Source organism: Gorilla gorilla, chromosome 3 (assembly GCF_029281585.2).
Source record: "Gorilla gorilla gorilla isolate KB3781 chromosome 3, NHGRI_mGorGor1-v2.1_pri, whole genome shotgun sequence".
NCBI lineage: Eukaryota > Metazoa > Chordata > Mammalia > Primates > Hominidae > Gorilla > Gorilla gorilla.
Window position 1 is genome coordinate 106,430,508 of NC_073227.2, and position 22,853 is coordinate 106,453,360.

The 22,853-nt window shown below is 36.4% G+C and overlaps 1 protein-coding gene and 1 long non-coding RNA gene across 37 annotated transcripts in view; one reads left to right on the top strand and one right to left on the bottom strand.

Moving 5' to 3' along the window:
- The window catches only part of MAPK10 (mitogen-activated protein kinase 10), a 580,277-nt gene that overhangs the window by 99,617 nt on the left and 457,807 nt on the right, over positions 1–22,853 (bottom strand). The gene's annotated exons all lie outside the window — the stretch shown is intronic.
- Positions 1,676–15,770, top strand: LOC109026630 (uncharacterized). Its single transcript, XR_008679026.2, has 3 exons — positions 1,676–1,799; positions 1,900–2,518; positions 15,542–15,770. It is a non-coding gene; the product is annotated as an uncharacterized lncRNA (long non-coding RNA).

Below are 22,853 nucleotides of genomic sequence, written 5' to 3' on the forward strand. Positions count from 1 at the left end.
TGCTTAAAATGCTTCTGTCTTCTGCCGTGAACCTTGGCTGACACTACAATCTTTCCCATTTTCTGTAATTCCTCAGTGATTACTGGCAGAAGTTTAGCAAATACATCTGCAAATTGGCATCATTGATGTGGTACAGTCACAGATTCATGTCTGAAAGCTTTCTATTACTCTTGAGTCATCTATTTTTCCAAGTATCTTGGCCTGTGGAATCTTACTTTTTTTCTTTCAGTAGTTTTTTCTTTCTGCTATCTTTATGCAGGTAAAAATGGAGATAGGTCTTTATGAAGATTTTTCCAACAATTCTCCAGCCACACTGCTGAAGATTTACCAGCAACTTCTTGGCATACAGTACTAACACACCTCCACTTCTACCAGGTTTATTCCTAAAAGAGTGATAGAACTTTCTGCTGTTATGCTCCTGTCATTTAATTCAGCTTGATGATGCTATAAAGCTATGTTTACCTCCTTGTATGTATTTATATAAATACACATACACACACACAAACACACACACACACACACACACACATCTCTGAAGGCAAGTCTTGTTCTCAATATATTTATCAGGTATTTTTTTCTTCTGACAATTGCAGACAACCTCTTACACAAATGTTCTTCTTCCTAAGTCATAATAATTTATTTGACAATTTTTCCTGTTCCTCTTTCCCTTTACATTTAAAATGTTTGTAATCATATTACATATTTGTGGGGGAAATCCCTAAGCATTACTGGAGCATCTTAAACATCTTAAATCATAGCCTGGCAAACCAAATTCTTTAATAAGAATCATGTTTTTGAACCTGCCAAATTCACTTCTGCCTCAGGATTCTGCAATTGTTCCCCCTAACAGGAATGCTCTTCTTGCATCCTCACTTGCCTAACCCCATTTGTGATTCAGATTTCAGCCCAAATATTATCTCCTCAGAGAGGCTTTTTTTCGTTTTTCTATCAAAAGTCAACAGTTGATTTTTTGGTTAATTATTTTGTCATTGAATGGTTTGGCCGTACAAGTTTGGTTATATTTGTTGAGAATACTTTCAATTACAAGTAACAGAATTCTGAATAATAATAACTTAAGTAATAAAGATACTCATTATATCATATAACAAAGTATAAAAGTAGGCTTATCAAAGTTTCAGAGATGCACTGTGATTTTTGAGGGCCCTAAGCACTTTTGCCTTCGATTTTCTGCAAATTTGTTCTCAGCATGTTGGAAATAAAAAGCCAATAGGGCCGGGCGAGGTGGCTCACGCCTGTAATCCCAGCACTTTGGGAGGCCGAGGCGGACCACGAGGTCAGGAGTTTGAGATCAGCCTGGCCAACATGGTGAAACCCCGTCTCTACTAAAAATACAAAAATTAGCCAGGCGTGGTAGCGTGCAACTGTAATCCCAGCTACTCAGAGGCTGAGGCAGGAGAATTGCTGGAATCCGGCAGGCAGAGGTTGCAGTGAGCCACTGCATTCCAGCCTGGGTGACAGAGCAAGACTCCATCTCAAAAAAAAAAAAAAAAAAAAAAAAAGCCAATAATAGGAGAACTCTATTAATGTATCCAAGGGCAATGGTGTAGGTGCTGTGATGCATGAAGATTCCCTGTCAGGAATAAAGGGCTTATTATGTCAGATGCTAGGTGTGCTGCCAGCAGACAGCCTCTCAGCTCTTAGCCCCCTTTGAGGATGACCTCAGCTGACAAAAGCTGCCTAACCTAGCCTACACACTCTTCATAGGTAGCCTTCATTCAATGACTGATGAACACGTGGTTATAAAAGCCTGGCCACTTCACCCCAATTCAGGACAGCTGGTAAGGCTCATTACCTCTTCAGAACTCCCAATAGGCTCAGCAGAGGCTTCTATTGAGATTGTATTGCAGCTGAACTTGTCTCTATTTTCTTTTTCCACAGGTGTTGGCCCCCAAAATACTTCCTAATAAATCTCCTGCATGAAATCACCATCTCAAAGTGTACCTTCTGGAGAATACAGTGTTCGGAAAGCAGTAACTCATGGCTAAATACAGCAATATGCTCTGGAGTTCACTTGGATACTTCCCTAGGCAAAAGGCAAGTCCAATTATGGATAAACATGGCTAGACTACGAGCTCAACATCAAGAAAAGCCATTTCACCTATGTAACCAACTAACCTAGATGACCAAGCCTAATTATAGAGTTTTCATTCAAAACCACTTTGTGCTTGGTAGACACTGAATTGAAGCAAGGCAGCAAGTGGGTCTCACAGCCAGTCCCTCAAAGACAGTATCAAAAGCAGGAACTTCTTAAAATACTAGAAACTGAACTAGTACTTTACAACCTGTCAGCAAACTAAAGACGGGGAAGACCACACAAAGATTATTCACCTTAATCAAAAACATGGGACCAGCTCAGCAGCTCATCACCACAGAAAATAGATGAATGGAAAGAAAATGGCTGCTCTAGACACGAGGCAATTTCTGGAAATCAGGATGGTGACATTGGAGAAGAAACTGAAGATTCTTGGAGAAATATTAACTTCATCTCAGTAAAATGGTAGGTGATGGAATGCACACAGACTGTCTCAGTTTCTCTTCTTTGATCTTTGTGACAAATTGTCTCATGCCCATTCTGCTCCTTTACTGACTATTCAATGGACCATTCATATATTTATCTAGTCGATGTTTTAGTCTACAAAATTCACAAAGCTGCCAGGCTGCCAATTGATAGGGTAAGCTGAAAACTTGGGAAATTAGACTGGCCAGCCCTGCTATAAGGCATACAGCGTGTAGTTAGACAGCCTTGCTACACTGATTTTGCCATTTACTGTGTGGTATAAATCAATAATTATTTAGTTTTTAGTGTTTAGTAAATATTTTCTAACTTCACAATAAAACCCTTCCAACAGAAATAAATAAAACTACATATTTAATTAAAGTACTATATACTAAATTTCTATTTCTTATATATTCTTGGTCACAACCAAATGAAAACCAGAAAAAGTTATCCTAAAGGACCATCAGCATCTATTTCAGTTAGTAATTATTGTAAGAAGGCTGTGCCTACATACAATGATTTAACACATGCAGCTGTGTCTTAGTCTATTTGGGCTGCTATAACAAAACATCTGAGAATGGGCAGCTTATAAACAGCAGACATCTATTTCTCACAATTCTTGAGTCTGGGAAGTACAAGATAAAGAAACAGCCAGATTTGGTGACTGATGAGGGCTTGTTCCTCATAGAAGGCACCATCTTGTTGTGTTCTTACATGGCAGAGGGGATAACTAGCTCTTTGGGGTCTCTTTTATAAGGGCACTAATATCATTCACGAGGGCAAATCCTCATGACCTAATCACCTCCCTAAGATGCCACTTTCTAACAATATCACATTGGAGATTAAGTTTCAATATATGAATTTTGGGGAGACACAAAAGATACATTTGCAGATTACTCTGAATCATAACTTTTCACTTAGCTAAAATGACTGTTCTTCTAAATTAATTTTGCTTATTTTCATTTTTGTGAGGATTACAAAATATATTTTTAATTGACAAAAATTGTATATACTTGTGGTATAAACCATCATATTTTGATATATGTATACATTGCAGAACTGCTAATTCAAGCTAATTAACATATATTACCTCTCATACTCAGATTTTTTTGGGTTGAGAACACAAATCTCCCTAAGTAATTTGTAAGTATACAATATATTCTTATGAACTCTAGTCATTATGTTGTACAATAGATCTCTTGAACTTATTCCTCCTGTCAAACTGTCTAATTTTGTGTGCTTTGACAAACATCTCTCCAGTTTCCCCCGCTTTTGGCCTCCAGCCACTGGTAACCACCATTCTATTCTCTGCTTCTCTAAACTTTATATCTCAACATAAGCTCCATCAAGTTCAAGACACTTTTGTAAGCAACAATCCTGCCATTTAGTTCATCCCTAAAGAACTCAGGGCCTTGGGAATTTAATCATGTTAATACAATCTTTTTTTGGGGAGGGGCATTATTAACAGAAAAATGGGTGCCTTTAAACATTTTCTAAGATTAGAAAATAAAAAAAGTCAGAAGGAGCCAAGTGAGGACTGTAAGGTGGATGCCTAAAATTGCCCCTGTTTGCAGAAAGGAATGAGCAGGAGCATTGTCATGGTAGAAAAAGACTTTCTGGTGAAGTTTCCCAGGCATTTATCTGCTAATGCTTTGGCTAACTATCTCAAAACACTCTCATAATAAGCAGATAGTATTATCTTTTGGCTCTCCAGAAAGTCAACAAGCAAAATTCCTTGAGTATCCCCAAAAACTGTTGCCATGACCTTTGCTTTTGACCAGTTCACTTTTGCTTTAACTGGACCACTTCCACCTCTTGGTAGCCATTGCTGTGACTGTGCTTTGTCTTCAGGATCATGTTGGTAAAGCCATGTTTCATCTCCTGTTACAATTCTTTGATGAAATGCTTCAGGGTCTTGATCCCACTTGTTTAAGATTTCCATTGAAAGCTCTGCTCTCTTTCATCTGCAACTGTTCTGGAAGCAACATTTTTGGCACCCACTGAGTGGAAAGTTTGCTCAACTTTAATTTTTCAGTCATAATTGTGTAAGCTGACACAATTGAGATGTTTATGGTGTTGGCTTTTGTTTCTGTTATTAATTGTCAGTCGTCAATTAGGGAATAAATATGATAAATTTTTTTCCTTGAAAATTGATGTGGATGGTCTGCCTCTGTGGGCTTCATCTTCAACATTGTTTCATTGTCCATTTGTAAACTCCTGATTTATTTGGAGCATCATCCCCATAACCTTGTAAAGCATCAATGATGTCTTCATTTTTCTACCTAAGTTTCACTATAAATTCGGTGTTTGTTCTTGCTTCAATTTTTGCAGAATTTATGTGGTTCTGATAGATGCTCTTTTGAAACTGATGTCTTATTCTTTTTAGTGCCTCAAATTAGATCCTGTTCATAGCTGTTATAACAAGGTACTACAAGTTTATTCTGGTGCAAAAAACATGAAATCCATGCATAACTTTTTCATAATACACACTTTCCATAACTTTTTAAAGCCCCCTCATATAACTGAGGTCATACAGTATTTGTCTTTCTGTTTCTGGTTTATTTTCCTTAACATAAAGTCCTCCAGGTTTATCCATGTTGTCACACATAACAGGGTTTTCTTCTTTTTAAAGTCTGATTATTACCTTATTGTGTATATATGCCATATTTTCTTCATTCATCTTTTGAAGAACACTTAGATTGATTTCTTTTCTTGGCTATTGTGAATAATGCTGCAATGAACATGGGAGTGCAGCTATCTCTTTGACATACTGATTTCATTTCCTTTGGATTTATACCCAGAAGTAGGATTGCTGGATCATATGGAAGTTGTAGTTTTAGTTTTTTGAGGAACTGCATACTGTTTTCCATAATGGCCGTATTAATCACGTGAAGATTTTTTCAAGACCTTGCTTACATCAACATTGCTACAACCCCACTGGTCTAAGCAAGTGACATAACCAAGTGTCAGCATGAGAGGGCATTACCGAAAAGCATGGATACAGTAAGACATAAGAGATTGGATTACAATCAATATGCATTCCCTTATTTATCACTATTATTTTCATTTAATTCTGCAAATAAATTACCAGTAAGTTCCATAATGACTTTCTTCCACTTGTACTTACTTTTAGGTCATGTCAGTCAGAACAAAACAACCTAAGAATGACAGAAAGCATGCTGTTCATTCTATTCAACTCCCAACTTCTTAAATATATGTACCATAAGTTAAGCAACAGTTGTTAATGTGCTGCCTCTATTAGCAGAAAACAATTTTATAAACATTTAAGTTATGGCTACTTTATTTCATTTTATCATATGCCTCAAACATAAAATTAATATATTTCAATACTAGTTTGATTTTTTAATCCAATTCAATGACTCAAAATAAAGCTATGGAAGGTCATTCTATCAAAGTTTAAAATCTGACAATAGTGTAAAAAGTATAACAATTTTAGTTGAAAATGTTGACATTGAAGATAGGTTACTTATTTTTCCAGTGATAACACACAAAAAATTTTTGCTGAACATAATTACACTAAAAACAGTATTCTTATCACAATAAGAAATGTATGGAGTAGAAATGGACTGAATTTGTTGTGGTGCAAATATAATTCACATTGGGTCCAAATAAATTGCAATATTCTACAAATCAAAATAGAAGATAAAGGTGACAAGATTTATAAATATTTTTATAATTAGAATCACTTTATTACAAAATTTTGGAGACAAAGCTGATATTGAATTAAAAAAATGAAAATACTTTAACATAGCAATCAGCATATTTTCTTGGCATTTCTCATACTTACTATTGAAAAACAACTTTTTATACATAAGTCCTCTAAACTTTGGGTGCTTTTTTTTGCAAAATTACTTGGAAATGTTTAATCATAGTATTTCACAAATGGAGCATCCCAGTATTCAGCTCTTGAAACTTTTAAGGAATAGCTATTATTATTATTTTTTTTTCTTTTTATACTTTAAGTTTTAGGGTACATGTGCACATTGTGCAGGTTAGTTACATATGTATACATGTGCCATGCTGGTGCGCTGCACCCACTAACTCGTCATCTAGCATTAGGTATATCGCCCAATGCTATCCCTCCCCCCTCCCCCCACCCCACAACAGTCCCCAGAGTGTGATATTCCCCTTCCTGTGTCCATGTGATCTCATTGTTCAATTCCCACCTATGAGTGAGAATATGCGGTGTTTGCTTTTTTGTTCTTGCGATAGTTTACTGAGAATGATGGTTTCCAATTTCATCCATGTCCCTACAAAGGACATGAACTCATCATTTTTTATGGCTGCATAGTATTCCATGGTGTATATGTGCCACATTTTCTTAATCCAGTCTATCATTGTTGGACATTTGGGTTGGTTCCAAGTCTTTGCTATTGTGAATAATGCCGCAATAAACATACGTGTGCATGTGTCTTTATAGCAGCATGATTTATAGTCCTTTGGGTATATACCCAGTAATGGGATGGCTGGGTCAAATGGTATTTCTAGTTCTAGATCCCTGAGGAATCGCCACACTGACTTCCCCAATGGTTGAACTAGTTTACAGTCCCACCAACAGTGTAAAAGTGTTCCTATTTCTCCACATCCTCTCCAGCACCTGTTGTTTCCTGACTTTTTAATGATTGCCATTCTAACTGGTGTGAGATAATATCTCATAGTGGTTTTGATTTGCATTTCTCTGATGGCCAGTGATGATGAGCATTTTTTCATGTGTTTTTTGGCTGCATAAATGTCTTCTTTTGAGAAGTGTCTGTTCATGTCCTTCGCCCACTTTTTGATGGGGTTGTTTGTTTTTTTCTTGTAAATTTGTTGGAGTTCATTGTAGATTCTGGATATTAGCCCTTTTTCAGATGAGTAGGTTGCGAAAATTTTCTCCCATGTTGTAGGTTTCCTGTTCACTCTGATGGTAGTTTCTTTTGCTGTGCAGAAGCTCTTTAGTTTAATTAGATCCCATTTGTCAATTTTGTCTTTTGTTGCCATTGCTTTTGGTGTTTTGGACATGAAGTCCTTGCCCATGCCTATGTCCTGAATGGTAATGCCTAGGTTTTCTTCTAGGGTTTTTATGGTTTTAGGTCTAACATTTAAATCTTTAATCCATCTTGAATTAATTTTTGTATAAGGTGTAAGGAAGGGATCCAGTTTCAGCTTTCTACATATGGCTAGCCAGTTTTCCCAGCACCATTTATTAAATAGGGAATCCTTTCCCCATTGCTTGTTTTTCTCAGGTTTGTCAAAGATCAGATAGTTGTAGGTATGCGGCGTTATTTCTGAGGGCTCTGTTCTGTTCCATTGATCTATATCTGTTTTGGTACCAGTACCATGCTGTTTTGGTTACTGTAGCCTTGTAGTATAGTTTGAAGTCAGGTAGTGTGATGCCTCCAGCTTTGTTCTTTTGGCTTAGGATTGACTTGGCGATGTGGGCTCTTTTTTGGTTCCATATGAACTTTAAAGTAGTTTTTTCCAATTCTGTGAAGAAAGTCATTGGTAGCTTGATGGGGATGGCATTGAATCTGTAAATGACCTTGGGCAGTATGGCCATTTTCACGATATTGATTCTTCCTACCCATGAGCATGGAATGTTCTTCCATTTGTTTGTATCCTCTTTTATTTCCTTGAGCAGTGGTTTGTAGTTCTCCTTGAAGAGGTCCTTCACATCCCTTGTAAGTTGGATTCCTAGGTATTTTATTCTCTTTGAAGCAATCGTGAATGGGAGTTCACTCATGATTTGGCTCTCTGTTTGTTGTTGGTGTATAAGAATGCTTGCGATTTTTGTACATTGATTTTGTATCCTGAGACTGTGCTGAAGTTGCTTATCAGCTTAAGGAGATTTTGGGCTGAGACAATGGGGTTTTCTAGATAAACAATCATGTCGTCTGGAAACAGGGACAATTTGACTTCCTCTTTTCCTAATTGAATACCCTTTATTTCCTTCTCCTGCCTGATTGCCCTGGCCAGAACTTCCAACACTATGTTGAATAGGAGTGGTGAGAGAGGGCATCCCTGTCTTGTGCCAGTTTTCAAAGGGAATGCTTCCAGTTTTTGCCCATTCAGTATGATATTGGCTGTGGGTTTGTCATAGATAGCTCTTATTATTTTGAAATACGTCCCATCAATACCTAATTTATTGAGAGTTTTTAGCATGAAGGGTTGTTGAATTTTGTCAAAGGCTTTTTCTGCATCTATTGAGATAATCATGTGGTTTTTGTCTTTGGCTCTGTTTATATGCTGGATTACATTTATTGATTTGCGTATATTGAACCAGCCTTGCATCCCAGGGATGAAGCCCACTTGATCATGGTGGATAAGCTTTTTGATGTGCTGCTGGATTCGGTTTGCCAGTATTTTATTGAGGATTTTTGCATCAATGTTCATCAGGGATATTGGTCTAAAATTCTCTTTTTTGGTTGTGTCTCTGCCCGGCTTTGGTATCAGAATGATGCTATCCTCATAAAATGAGTTAGGGAGGATTCCCTCTTTTTCTATTGATTGGAATAGTTTCAGAAGGAATGGTACCAGTTCCTCCTTGTACCTCTGGTAGAATTCGGCTGTGAATCCATCTGGTCCTGGACTCTTTTTGGTTGGTAAGCTATTGATTATTGCCACAATTTCAGCTCCTGTTATTGGTCTATTCAGAGATTCAACTTCTTCCTGGTTTAGTCTTGGGAGAGTGTATGTGTCGAGGAATGTATCCATTTCTTCTAGATTTTCTAGTTTATTTGCATAGAGGTGTTTGTAGTATTCTCTGATGGTAGTTTGTATTTCTGTGGGATGGGTGGTGATATCCCCTTTATCATTTTTATTGCGTCTATTAGATTCTTCTCTCTTTTTTTCTTTATTAGTCTTGCTAGCGGTCTATCAATTTTGTTGATCCTTTCAAAAAACCAGCTCCTGGATTCACTGATTTTTTGAAGGGTTTTTTGTGTCTCTATTTCCTTCAGTTCTGCTCTGATTTTAGTGATTTCTTGCCTTCTGCTGGGTTTTGAATGTGTTTGCTCTTGCTTTTCTAGTTCTTTTAATTGTGATGTTAGGGTGTCAATTTTGGATCTTTCCTGCTTTCTCTTGTGGGCATTTAGTGCTATAAATTTCCCTCTACACACTGCTTTGAATGCATCCCAGAGATTCTGGTATGTTGTGTCTTTGTTCTCGTTGGTTTCAAAGAACATCTTTATTTCTGCCTTCATTTCGTTATGTACCCAGTAGTCATTCAGGAGCAGGTTGTTCAGTTTCCATGTAGTTGAGCGGCTTTGAGTGAGATTTTTAATCCTGAGTTCTAGTTTGATTGCACTGTGGTCTGAGAGATAGTTTGTTATAATTTCTGTTGTTTTACATTTGCTGAGGAGAGCTTTACTTCCAACTATGTGGTCAATTTTGGAATAGGTGTGGTGTGGTGCTAAAAAAAATGTATATTCTGTTGATTTGGGGTGGAGAGTTCTGTAGATGTCTATTAGGTCCACTTGGTGCAGAGCTGAGTTCAATTCCTGGGTATCCTTGTTGACTTTCTGTCTCGTTGATCTGTCTAATGTTGACAGTGGGGTGTTAAAGTCTCCCATTATTAATGTGTGGGAGTCTAAGTCTCTTTGTAGGTCACTCAGGACTTGCTTTATGAATCTGGGTGCTCCTGTATTGGGTGCATATATATTTGGGATAGTTAGCTCTTCTTGTTGAATTGATCCCTTTACCATTATGTAATGGCCTTCTTTGTCTCTTTTGATCTTTGTTGGTTTAAAGTCTGTTTTATCAGAGACTAGGATTGCAACCCCTGCCTTTTTGTGTTTTCCATTTGCTTGGTAGATCTTCCTCCATCCTTTTATTTTGAGCCTATGTGTGTCTCTGCACGTGAGATGGGTTTCCTGAATACAGCACACTGATGGGTCTTGACTCTTTATCCAACTTGCCAGTCTGTGTCTTTTAATTGGAGCATTTAGTCCATTTACATTTAAAGTTAATATTGTTATGTGTGAATTTGATCCTGTCATTATGATGTTAGCTGGTGATTTTGCTCATTAGTTGATGCAGTTTCTTCCTAGTCTCGATGGTCTTTACATTTTGGCATGATTTTGCAGCGGCTGGAACCGGTTGTTCCTTTCCATGTTTAGCGCTTCCTTCAGGAGCTCTTGTAAGGCAGGCCTGGTGGTGACAAAATCTCTCAGCATTTGCTTGTCTGTAAAGTATTTTATTCCTCCTTCACTTATGAAGCTTAGTTTGGCTGGATATGAAATTCTAGGTTGAAAATTCTTTTCTTTAAGAATGTTGAATATTGGCCCCCACTCTCTTCTGGCTTGTAGGGTTTCTGCCGAGAGATCCGCTGTTAGTCTGATGGGCTTCCCTTTGAGGGTAACCCGACCTTTCTCTCTGGCTGCCCTTAACATTTTTTCCTTCATTTCAACTTTGGTGAATCTGACAATTATGTGTCTTGGAGTTGCTCTTCTCGAGGAGTATCTTTGTGGCGTTCTCTGTATTTCCTGAATCTGAATGTTGGCCTGCCTTGCTAGATTGGGGAAGTTCTCCTGGATAATATCCTGCAGAGTGTTTTCCAACTTGGTTCCATTCTCCCCATCACTTTCAGGTACACCAATCAGACGTAGATTTGGTCTTTTCACATAGTCCCATATTTCTTGGAGGCTTTGCTCATTTCTTTTTATTCTTTTTTCTCTAGACTTCCCTTCTCGCTTCATTTCATTCATTTCATCTTCCATTGCTGATACCCTTTCTTCCAGTTGATCGCATTGGCTCCTGAGGCTTCTGCATTCTTCACGTAGTTCTCGAGCCTTGGTTTTCAGCTCCATCAGCTCCTTTAAGCACTTCTCTGTATTGGTTATTCTAGTTATACATTCTTCTAAATTTTTTTCAAAGTTTTCAACTTCTTTGCCTTTGGTTTGAATGTCCTCCCGTAGCTCAGAGGAATTTGATCGTCTGAAGCCTTCTTCTCTCAGCTCGTCAAAATCATTCTCCGTCCAGCTTTGTTCCGTTGCTGGTGAGGAACTGCGTTCCTTTGGAGGAGGAGAGGTGCTCTGCGTTTTAGAGTTTCCAGTTTTTCTGTTCTGTTTTTTCCCCATCTTTGTGGATTTATCTACTTTTGGTCTTTGATGATGGTGATGTACAGATGGGTTTTCGGTGTGGATGTCCTTTCTGTTTGTTAGTTTTCCTTCTAACAGACAGGACCCTCAGCTGCAGGTCTGTTGGAATACCCTGCGGTGTGAGGTGTCAGTGTGCCCCTGCTGGGGGGTGCCTCCCAGTTAGGCTGCTCGGGGGTCAGGGGTCAGGGACCCACTTGAGGAGGCAGTCTGCCCATTCTCAGATCTCCAGCACGCGTGCTGGGAGAACCACTGCTCTCTTCAAAGCTGTCAGACAAGGACATTTAAGTCTGCAGAGGTTACTGCTGTCTTTTTGTTTGTCTGAGCCCTGCCCCTAGAGGTGGAGCCTACAGAGGCAGGCAAGCCTCCTTGAGCTGTGGTGGGCTCCACCCAGTTCGAGCTTCTGGGCTGCTTTGTTTACCTAAGCAAGCCTGGGCAATGGCGGGCGCCCCTCCCTCAGCCTCGCTGCCGCCTTGCAGTTTGATCTCAGACTGCTGCGCTAGCAATCAGCGAGATTCCGTGGGCATAGGACCCTCTGAGCCAGGTGTGGGATATAGTCTCGTGGTGCGCCGTTTTTTTTAAGCCGGTCTGAAAAGCGCAATATTCAGGTGCGAGTGACCCGATTTTCCAGGTGCCTCCGTCACCCCTTTCTTTGACTCGGAAAGGGAACTCCCTGACCCCTTGCGCTTCCCAGGTGAGGCAATGCCTCGCCCTGCTTCGGCTCGCGCACGGTGCGCGCACCCACTGGCCTGCGCCCACTGTCTGGCACTCCCTAGTGAGATGAACCCGGTACCTCAGATGGAAATGCAGAAATCACCCGTCTTCTGCGTCGCTCACGCTGGGAGCTGTAGACCGGAGCTGTTCCTATTCGGCCATCTTGGCTTCTCCCCCCTAGGAATAGCTATTATTATAAACAAAACTTGCAACTTGAAAAGCCCACAAGAATGTGCTGAAATGGACTAAAGCAAGAAATTAACTGAACAAATCAAATGAAATAATGCATTCTCAAAGACAGGATAAGATTTGATTTTGAAATTCCATAATCATACTTTAGAATATCTTAATTTGTGAGAACAGTCTTTAGATAAAGTTCTGAATTGTATGATCTATTTATATTCTATGTGGCACCTGGTGTAATTTCTAATTTCCAAATATTTATATTCTGTGCAGGATTGAAATATGATTTTAAAGGCCTATAATTTTTCTGCATCTAAATTTGGCAAACCACTAAAAAAGCCATAAATTTAGGCAATCTATTTGGCAAGTGTGGTATTATGAAATTATTTCTTGGATAATGGAACACTAAATGAAGGGGGGAAAGCTCAGTGCCTGTGAAAAACCTTGGACTCAAATACTTTTACAGTAGAAAAATACATTAGAATTAAGAATATTTTCAATTAATAAAAAGAATATTTTCAATTTAGCAAAATTTGTTCTTAGCAGATACCTAAGCCCCTTTTGAGAACATTTTTTCAAATAAAAATATTGTTTTATATATATTAAATGTGTCAATATTTCAAATTTATTAACCATAACAAGCAATTTTGAAGATTCCCAGAAGTTTCATTAAAACTTAAGAATAATAAATTCATGTTAAAAAGTTGACTTCAGAAAAATATCAGAAATTTCAGCAGATTAATATACATGAGATGTACCACAGTGATTATTCTTCTCATTAAAAAATCAGGCAATTCATATAAGTTATAAAATATTAACTGTATTTTTATTTTCATTTTCAAAAATGTTTGTTTAAAACAATTTCTAATAACATTATTTTTACGACCATCAATATAATATATTTTAGCATGTACTTTCATTGACAAAATATTCCCTTTTAGATATAAGTGATATGCTCCCCTGCTGCTCAAGGGCACTGTGCTTCTGGTTGAAGAGGCGTTTACATGTCACTCCCTCAAGAAAAAGAGTCAGAACCAAGGACTGCTCTTCCGGGGTTACTGCTACATTCCTACCTTTGGCCATTTCATGGCGATAAAATTTAAAGTATTATTTATGTTTAGTTATTTTATCTTAACAAGATTCTTCTTATAAATCTACATGGCAACTTGGATGAGCATCAGTGTCTGGATGATGCTGGAGTTAGCTAAGGAGTGAAAGAGTTTATTGAGTATATTATGTTAACTTTATTTATGCCAGAAGCCCAACAGTGACACAGTGACTCTCAAAGTAGCCTTGTAGTAAAGAACATGCTATGTCTAAAATTAGGGACCTAAAGACATTAAGATGGCTCCTTTGGCTCACAGGTTGGTGCTTTCTTGAGACCTGTAAAATTGATGAGATTCATTAAGTGACCCACAGGAATTAGAAATGATTCCTACATGCAGGACATATAATTACGATAGAAACAAACTTCATTGCCCAGCCCATGGACCTACTTTTCCTTCCTTAAAGCCTGCCCCAGCACAGTGTCTCTGACTTTATGATTGTCCTCCACTAGTCTGACAACTGATGCAGCACTGCCAACTATGCATGACTCCTAACATCTCTTGCCTCTGGAAAATATATTTTAGCTATTTTGTAGGCCCCTGGACTTCTTTCCTTTGTTACTGCTCTGTCCCTCTTTGTCTATTCTTTATATTTTCTTGTTTTACTTCCCATACTCAATCACTATGCAGGCTGACATTTATAAATTGTATTCTACCTTTGCAGCAGTTTATTTGTATCATAATTATGTTATACTTGTCATCTATTATGTTTTATCACATTTTTATCTATCCTCAAAGTTGTGCTACTTAATGGCTGAAATCCTGAAGGACTTAGCTCTGTATCCCCTACATGTTTGTTGCATGAAATTATATTCACTAATGCCAAATGTTTATTTCCAAAGCTTTAAATATGTTAGAAAAGGGGCACTGGATAAAATAAAGGACATAAGTTTAAATAATCTAAGCAAGCGTATATTAATTTAATGCTGTGTTACTCAAGATGCCAAGATTTTATCTCTAGCTAAGATATTTTTCCCAAAGGTCCTAACATACTGTATTGTATACAACTGTATAAGTATACATATTTATATATACAACTGAACACCTCTAATTGGATGTCTTAGAAATAACTTAAAATTAGTATGCCCCAGACTGATTTATCTTTAACCTTAAATCGCCCTCCTCCAATCTATTGTTCAAATACCCATTTGTTCAAGTTGGGAAGTCATTTTTGTTTTCCTCATCTGATTTCCCCATATCCAATCCATGATTTCCCCATATCCAAGGCCTATTTGTACCTCCAGTGTATATTTTCAAATTGATCCACTTCACTCTAATTCTATTTCCATCACCATGTGTTACACTAGAAACTGCCCCTTATATAGTCTCTGCATTAAACCTTGCTTTCCTCCAATCCATACCTCATCATCCTCATAAAATCTCATCTAAATTAGACTATCCCTGCACATTATTTTGTGTTTGAGAATCCTGCTTGTTGTATTTAAAGCACTGTTATGTCCTAAGTAACACAACATGAATAAAAGAACTAATAGAATTCACCTCATAAAGTTGTTAGGAGAATTAAGTTAGCTTTTAAAAAAAAAAAAAAAAAAAAGCATCCTACTACTTGACTGTAAGCCCCATAAGGGCAGGGACCACATCTGTATTGCTCACTTTTGCATTGAGAGCATAGTACAGTGTCTAGCATATAGTTAGCCTTAAATAAATAATTGTTACACAAGTAAACTAATTGATGATTGATGTACTCCTAACACCAGAGGAGAGTGAATATATAGTCCTTAGATTTCTATGAACATGACTCAAATAGGCTTTAACTATTTTTCATACTTTAAAATTCTGAAAAAATGTGTATTTTAATTCCATATACATGGAATTAAATATGTATATAATTAGGATATGTTTGTTTTAATATAAAATCTCATTTCCCCATAACACTTCATCTTCTCCTAAAATTTGGATTTCAGGAAGGCTTGCCATGTTTCTCCTGTGGCTTTGACTACTCCTGGCACATTGTACCTGCAACTTCCCTGCCTGGCCCACACCCTGAGGCACAAAGACTCCAGTTTGAAAAGTGTGAGATTAACAAGTAGATTTTGTTCTTTTTACCAAAATTTTATTATATAGCTTATTCTATATAATGACAAGGTAACTGCATTTTCTTCCACCAGTAAATGTTTTCCAAATATCAAATAATTTGCTGCATTCATTTTAGCAGAGATCAACTAAACTTACCCTCACATTGATCACTATCAATGTGAAACTTAGTGAAGCCTAAAATGTAAAGACTAGATATAATTGTTGACTCTAGGTTTTAAAAAACTATACGTAGGGATTTTTTATTTTATTGTAGTGTTACTCAAATAATCTTAGGCACTGGGATTAGATTTCTTTCAGTAAGTTTTATTATATATATAGCACAGGCTGTCATTAGCTTAGACTGGAAAAACCATGGGTTTCTAAGTTTTATGCATCCAATAGTCCTATAAGATAGGCACTCTTGTTGTTCAAGTGCCAAAATCAAGACTTAATAATAATGAATAATTTTTTTAGTTAGAAGCACTTTTGCTCCCAACTCATTTGTTTCTAAAGTTCTTAATACTCTACATACATGAGTAACTTGATTCTCACTAAAACCATATGAAGTAAGTATTACTATTGATGTGGTTTGGCTGTGTCCCCGCCAAATCTCATCTTGAATTGTAGTTCCCATAATCCCCACGTGTCCTGAGAGGGACCAGGTGGAGGTAATTTAATCATGGGCCGGTTTCCCCATCCTGTTCTTATGATAGTGAGTTAGTTCTTATGAGATCTGATGGTTTTATAAGGGGCTTCCCCCTTTGCTGGTCTCTCATTCTTCTCCTTTCTGTCACCATGTGAAGAAGGACATGTTTGCTTCCCCTTCTGCCATGATTGTAATTTTCCTGAAGGCCTCCCCAGCCATCCTGAGCTGTGAGCCAATTAAATCTCTTTCCTTTATAAGTTACCAAGTCTTGGGTATGACTTTTTTAACAGCAAGAGAATGGACTAATACAATTATAATCTTGTTGTAGTCCTTTTTACTATGTTTGCTATCTTTCCATAAGTTTGAAGTTATTTAGAAATAAGAAGTAATTTTTTTATTATAAATATATAGGAGCACAACGCATATTGGAAAAATTAAGATATAACTGACATCACTTGCTGTGATGCATGACAACTATTAACTTTCCCTTGGTTTTCTAAGGTTATTAGAATTTTCAACATTTTAAACTTTCTTTATTATTAAAGCAAAAACTAAATATGTGCAAGCTATTCCACTAAGATGGCAGTATCATTCTCATTATAATGAATAGTGTAAACAAGAAAATTCCTATATGCCTTTCTGATTCTAATTTTACAGTTAATTTGTTCATTTATTCACTTGGTCAACAAAGAGTTAAATAATATTTATTTAGATAATTGAAAGAGTTGATGATAGAAAAATAATTTCATGTTAATAACTAGAAGTTAGACTTACTTTCTGGACAGATGTTAGCATTAACTTGCTGTATTTTTACAGACATTTGGCAAACCAGTAGAGATAAGGAAATTGAGTCCCATGGTGGTTAAATAATGTGCTCACAAAACAATTAGTGTATGGTAGAATTTTCTTATTGAAACTTTACATAAGCATCTTTGTGCATGTAAAAGAAACAAAAATTGAGCTTCCAGAAAATACTAAAAGCCAAAAGCATATAAAAGTCACAAAATTATTTTTGGTAAGACCAATGTGTTTGAGAAACGTAGTAAAACCAGATAAAAGGCTAACAAATTCTGCAACTGTTAGCTGGTTTTTGTTTGTTTTAAATAAACATGAAGATTGTCCAGACAAGGTTTGGTCCGTATAGTAGTCTTCTCACATAACCTATTAATATTTCTCTAAGTATTTTAAACCAAGATTGAAGTTGGCACTTTGAGACTACATATTGGGATTTCTTTGCACAATTACCTAAAAAGTATCACAGCAATCAAATACAAGTATTGATTTTACTCCTAAATGCATGTCCTGCTCTTGTACTCTCTACCTTTTTCCTGTTGGTTGGTGTCATTAGCAGCCAGTTTACTGACCCCAAATGGATTTCCTGACCAGCTGGTTTTAACAGCCCTGCCCAATGCATCCTGCTTTTGTGGTTTTGTGTGTGCTCAGTTTGGGAACACGAGGCAGCAAACATTAATAAGCTCAAAAATAGAAATAGAAAAGAGATTTATCTATGCACTCTTTTGTGATGCAGCTTAAGTTTGGAGATAGGTCAGAATCTGCAAGACTCACTTTAAAAATTACAAAAATTCTCTTCTCACCAATATTCTTTCTGGGCTATTGGCAAAAATGAAAATGTGTGTATGAATGTGTGCACATGCATAGATTCAATGACTGCTGCATATGTGAAACCATTTCAATACTTAAGTTTTGTGTCCTCTGGGATTACAAAAATAATATCTCTTTTTCTTTTGACTAAGTGCTACAGGGAAATGAAATTCTATTGTAGCATTTCTTTTTAATTTGAGCTGATACTCACTTTTGACAATCAAGTTCGTTTCAAGTTGTTGTGAGCTATCTCTTCATTTATTCAACAACAATTTACTGATCTTCTAGCATGTCTCCTTTTTTACTTATTGGACATTTTTATTTAGGTAATATAAAAAACTTCATATGAGGTTAAATTGAAATGTTAATAAACCATGTCATGTGTTATAGTCCAGCAAAAACTTGCTGATCAAGCAAAGTAGAAGTTTCTTGTACTCAAAGAACTATACCATATTGAGGAATATAAGATAGATTCAAACTAAACAAATAATTAGGTCAAAAGGAGAAAATACTAGATGCTAATGGAAAGGTCTTATTTTAAGGAAATATAGAGAATGACAAAGAGAATAATTGCTAGATAAATGTTCTTGAGGTGACCAAATGAAATGTGGTCTAATCGCAAGAGCAAGATTGGCTTACATACAATAAAATACTTTGTGCATAGCATCAGCAGGGAAAGTAGATTAAAGGGATTCAGATGTTAGTCCGTGGTAAATGTGGTGGGAGGCAAGAGCTTATGGATATTCATTTCTGATAGACTTTAGTTTTACTGTGAAATGGGAAGCAAGATTTTCAGATAAGAGACAGGATGGGGAAGAAGATGTTGGGGTTTTGAGGAAGAGGTGAAGGAATGAAATTGTCACTCAGGTCAGTAGGAATGTAAATGGGCTGGAGATCCTGAACAGCGATAAAGGCTCAGTCATTCCTTTTGGTATTAAATTTAGAAGAGACCGTACAATCTGAATGTTTTTCTCCAGGCTTGTTCACAGATTCTAGTGCTGAGGAGCTGGACTGAACAAGTATTTTAATTTTGCCAAGAAGAAAGAGGGAAAGATAGTGAAAGCTTATAAATGGGATAGATCATAATGTAAGGCACAAGATCTAAGTAGTATAAGGAGGGAAATGAGTACATGAGGGTAGTCAGGGACAGAAATTATGGCAGATTGTAGGTGGTTGGAGAATTACTGAAAATAAGTGCTAATATCAAATCAAATGTTTCACTTTTTCTAGAAACAAAAAATTTCAAGGAATTGAGATGGTTAACTTACTTTCATTTTGATAGATGAAAAACATGCACAAACAAGACCTAGTGGGTGTTTTTGCCTGTTTTGTTTTTATTATCTAGCTAACAGGCATACAGACAGTTTAAGTGTTTAAGAGGAGTAGAGAAAATAATAAAAATGAAGAATTATCACTGCAGAATGTGGGATTGAACTTGAGGATTTAATAAAACCCAAACTGCATTTCAAGACTAATCTATCAGTTCTGAAAAGCACAGTTAGGAATGGACCTACTTAGCTAGGGATTTATCCTAGCATCTGGACTGATTGCTGTACTTTTACAACAAGAATTATAATTATCCCTCAGTTTTTATCATAAACTATAGCTTTATTACAGTTTCAAGGTAGAAAATAAAGAGAAAAAAAGAGGCTTCACAACTCTATGATTGAATTACTGGCAGCATGTTGTGCCAAGAATGCAATTAGTCAATTGTTTCAGCATAAATCCTGTTTGTAGGCCAGTAAGTAATGTAAAATGTTAACATTAAAAAATGTTCTTCTTTACACTAAATATTTTAAAATCATGTTATTTACGAGACGATGCAAATAGCATTTTATATGGATGAGCTAACATGGACTATCAAAATGCTACATTTACATTATGAAATAGGACTCTGAAACACTGAGAAAACACAGCCAAAATGCTTGATAAAAGCCACGAAATAAATTGAAATGTACCAGATCAGAAAAGATTATCAAATATGAACCTAAAGGAATACAAAACTGGAACTTAACTCCAAGGGTTATCTCATCTCTTTTCTGCTTCTAATCAGTAGACGATATACTGCTCGTCCTAGTCCATAAAGTCTAAATGAGTTAATAAAGATCTCAATGAGTTAATAACTTACTTATTTAACTATTCATACATATATGAAACTTGGATATAATTCTTAGTCCATAAAGGTCTCAATGAGTTAATAACCTAGTTCATAAAGGTCTCGATGAGTTAATAACCTAATTATTTAATCACTGATACATGTATGAAACTTGGATATAAATCTTCTGTAACTTTATTACTGATGTATGTTGAGTTAAAATATTGAGTAGTATAGTAGTTATTCCTCTAATGATTTTATGTTGCCCTTTATCAACTGTTGAAAAGAAAACTCAAACTGAACACATTTTTTTGTATTGGGAAATGCATATAACCAAATATATTTACCTTATTGAGGAATAACAGGTCATGTGCCTTTGAAACTATACATTGACTATGTTAGTCATAAAAATGCATTTTTAAGGCTAAGTCCAACTGATTTTTGTCATGAAGTCAACAAAAATTTACCTCTGATATTTTCTGATCTTAAGTTCTATTCCAATTCCTTTAACTTATAAATAATATAAGACAAGGGTCCCCAACCGGGCCACACAGTAGGAGGTGAGCTGTGGGTGAGCAAGCAAAGCTTCAACTGTATTTACAGCCACTCGCCATGACTCACATTACAACCTGAGCTCTGTCCCCTGTGAAATCATCGTCAGCATTAGATTCTCATAGGAGCGTGCACCCTATTGTGAACTGCGCATATGAGGGATCTAGGTTGCACACTCCTTGTGAGGATCTAATATCTGATGATCTGTCACTGTCTCCTATAACCCCAGATGGGACCATCTAGCTGCAGGAAAACAAGTTCAGGGCTCCCACTGATTCTACATTATGATGAGTTGTATTATTATGTCATTATATATTACAATGTAATAATGATAGAAATAAAGTGCACAATAAATGTAATGTGCTTGAATCATCCCAAAACCACCCCTCAAGCCCCAGGCCCATGGAAAAATTGTCTTCCACGAAATCAGGCCCTGGTGCCAAAAAGGTTGGAGACCACTAATATAAGGTTTAGTAGAGTAAGTCATATGCTGTTTCCATTTAAATTTTCACTGTCTCTTTACATTCCAGCTTTCCTTACAAATGGCCATTGTATCTGGCAGAATTAGAGTGGCTACAGATGTTTTGACATTTGTCTAAGGGGAAATTAAGTTGGGAATACATTTGTTTGGTACAGTGGATTATTATATGTTTCACAATCACTTACATATTTAAATTATTGCAACTTTTTGCAGTGTAGATATGATTTCTAAGAATACTGCTACCAGTGGGCCTACCTACCTGGTGCCCAGTCTTATGACAGGAAGGAGCAGGGCCAGAAGTTATATCACAATATGAACAGTGCCTGATAATACAAGTACATCATATGTAGGTAGTGATGGAGAAACAAAGTTTGAAATGTACAAAGGTAGAAAGTAATCTGTAGACTTTTTCAAATATGACAGCCTATATATAAAAGAAACTAGGAAAGGTTTTTCTCAAATTTGACAATTCTAAACATGTATATGACATTATCAGTAATGAATTGTGAAACTGAAAAAAATATTTTCCAAACTATCAATAACAAAAGATATGTTTAAACTGATCATAGTATGGAAGATACTGAATTTCTGTTTTCTCTACAGATAATGATATTACAAAATCATCTTCATGTGGAGACATATTAAAAGAGTATGCAGCCAAAAGTATATAGTAAAAAGTGTATTATATCAGAGAACTGAAAAATAAAGTATTATCTTTTTAGATTTTATGATTCTGTGGTATTTATCAGCTTTTTTACAATTTGTGATTTGTTGTAATGTATTTATTCTAAGTAAATAATTCACTTTCATTCTTAATTTTGTATTTGTGATTTTTCTTAAAGAGGGAGCTCCAAAATTTTATAAGCTTAATGTGCAATCATAATACAAATTTTCCTGTCTGCAACATAAAAATTTTTAATGCCTACAGCCAAAACAGTTTACAGGGTATGACCAAGAGCTAGAACTAAACTACTTGACCTTTCTCAAAGAAATGTGTCTACAGTTTAATGTTTAGAAGAGAATTTGAACTCTAAAAAACTCTTTTTGTGGGTATTAACATGTATGAATCTATGACACTTAGCCAGAACTTTTGGCTCAGATTTTGGGTGTTGAGCCAGACATCTTGCTGGTGGCTCCAGCTGAGATTAAGTCAGTCCTTACTGACCATGTGGTAAATAAGTTGAGGAGATAACCCATTCCAAATCTGAACATCAAAGTACCTCAGACACATTGTGGCTAGAGATTCTTTGCTTAAAAGCATTGGTAGTTCATAAATAATGATTCTCAGGTAACAAAAAATATGTAGACTTAGAATGGGATGAAAATTTAAGATTTCATTTAATCCAACATTCTACCAAATGATGAAATTCTATGTAAAGTACAATATTCCTAAGAAATGTTCATCTGGCCATCTTTTGCATGCAAACTATCAGTCACCAACTGCTTACACCTTCACAAGGAAGCCAACCCATGATGAATAGCTTTCACTCTGATAAAATTATTTTCTTACATTGAGCCAAAATCTAAGTCCTATTAATTCTGTGAATGTGCTCTGGAGTCAAGCTGAGTAAGTCTACACATTTATTGACATTTGTGACTTCAAATATTTGAAGATATCTTTCATCTCCCTGAAGAGCCAATCTCTCTCCAAATTAAGTATCTGTAGCTCTAATTTCATTAACCATTCCCTTCCTATGTATATTTTCAAGGAAACTAGAAGTGTGATAACTACATTATATATTTATAGACCACTAATCTAGCCAGCCAGAGAAATTGAAAATTTCTCTGAAAAATTGAAAATGTCTAACTCAAACTCCATTAATA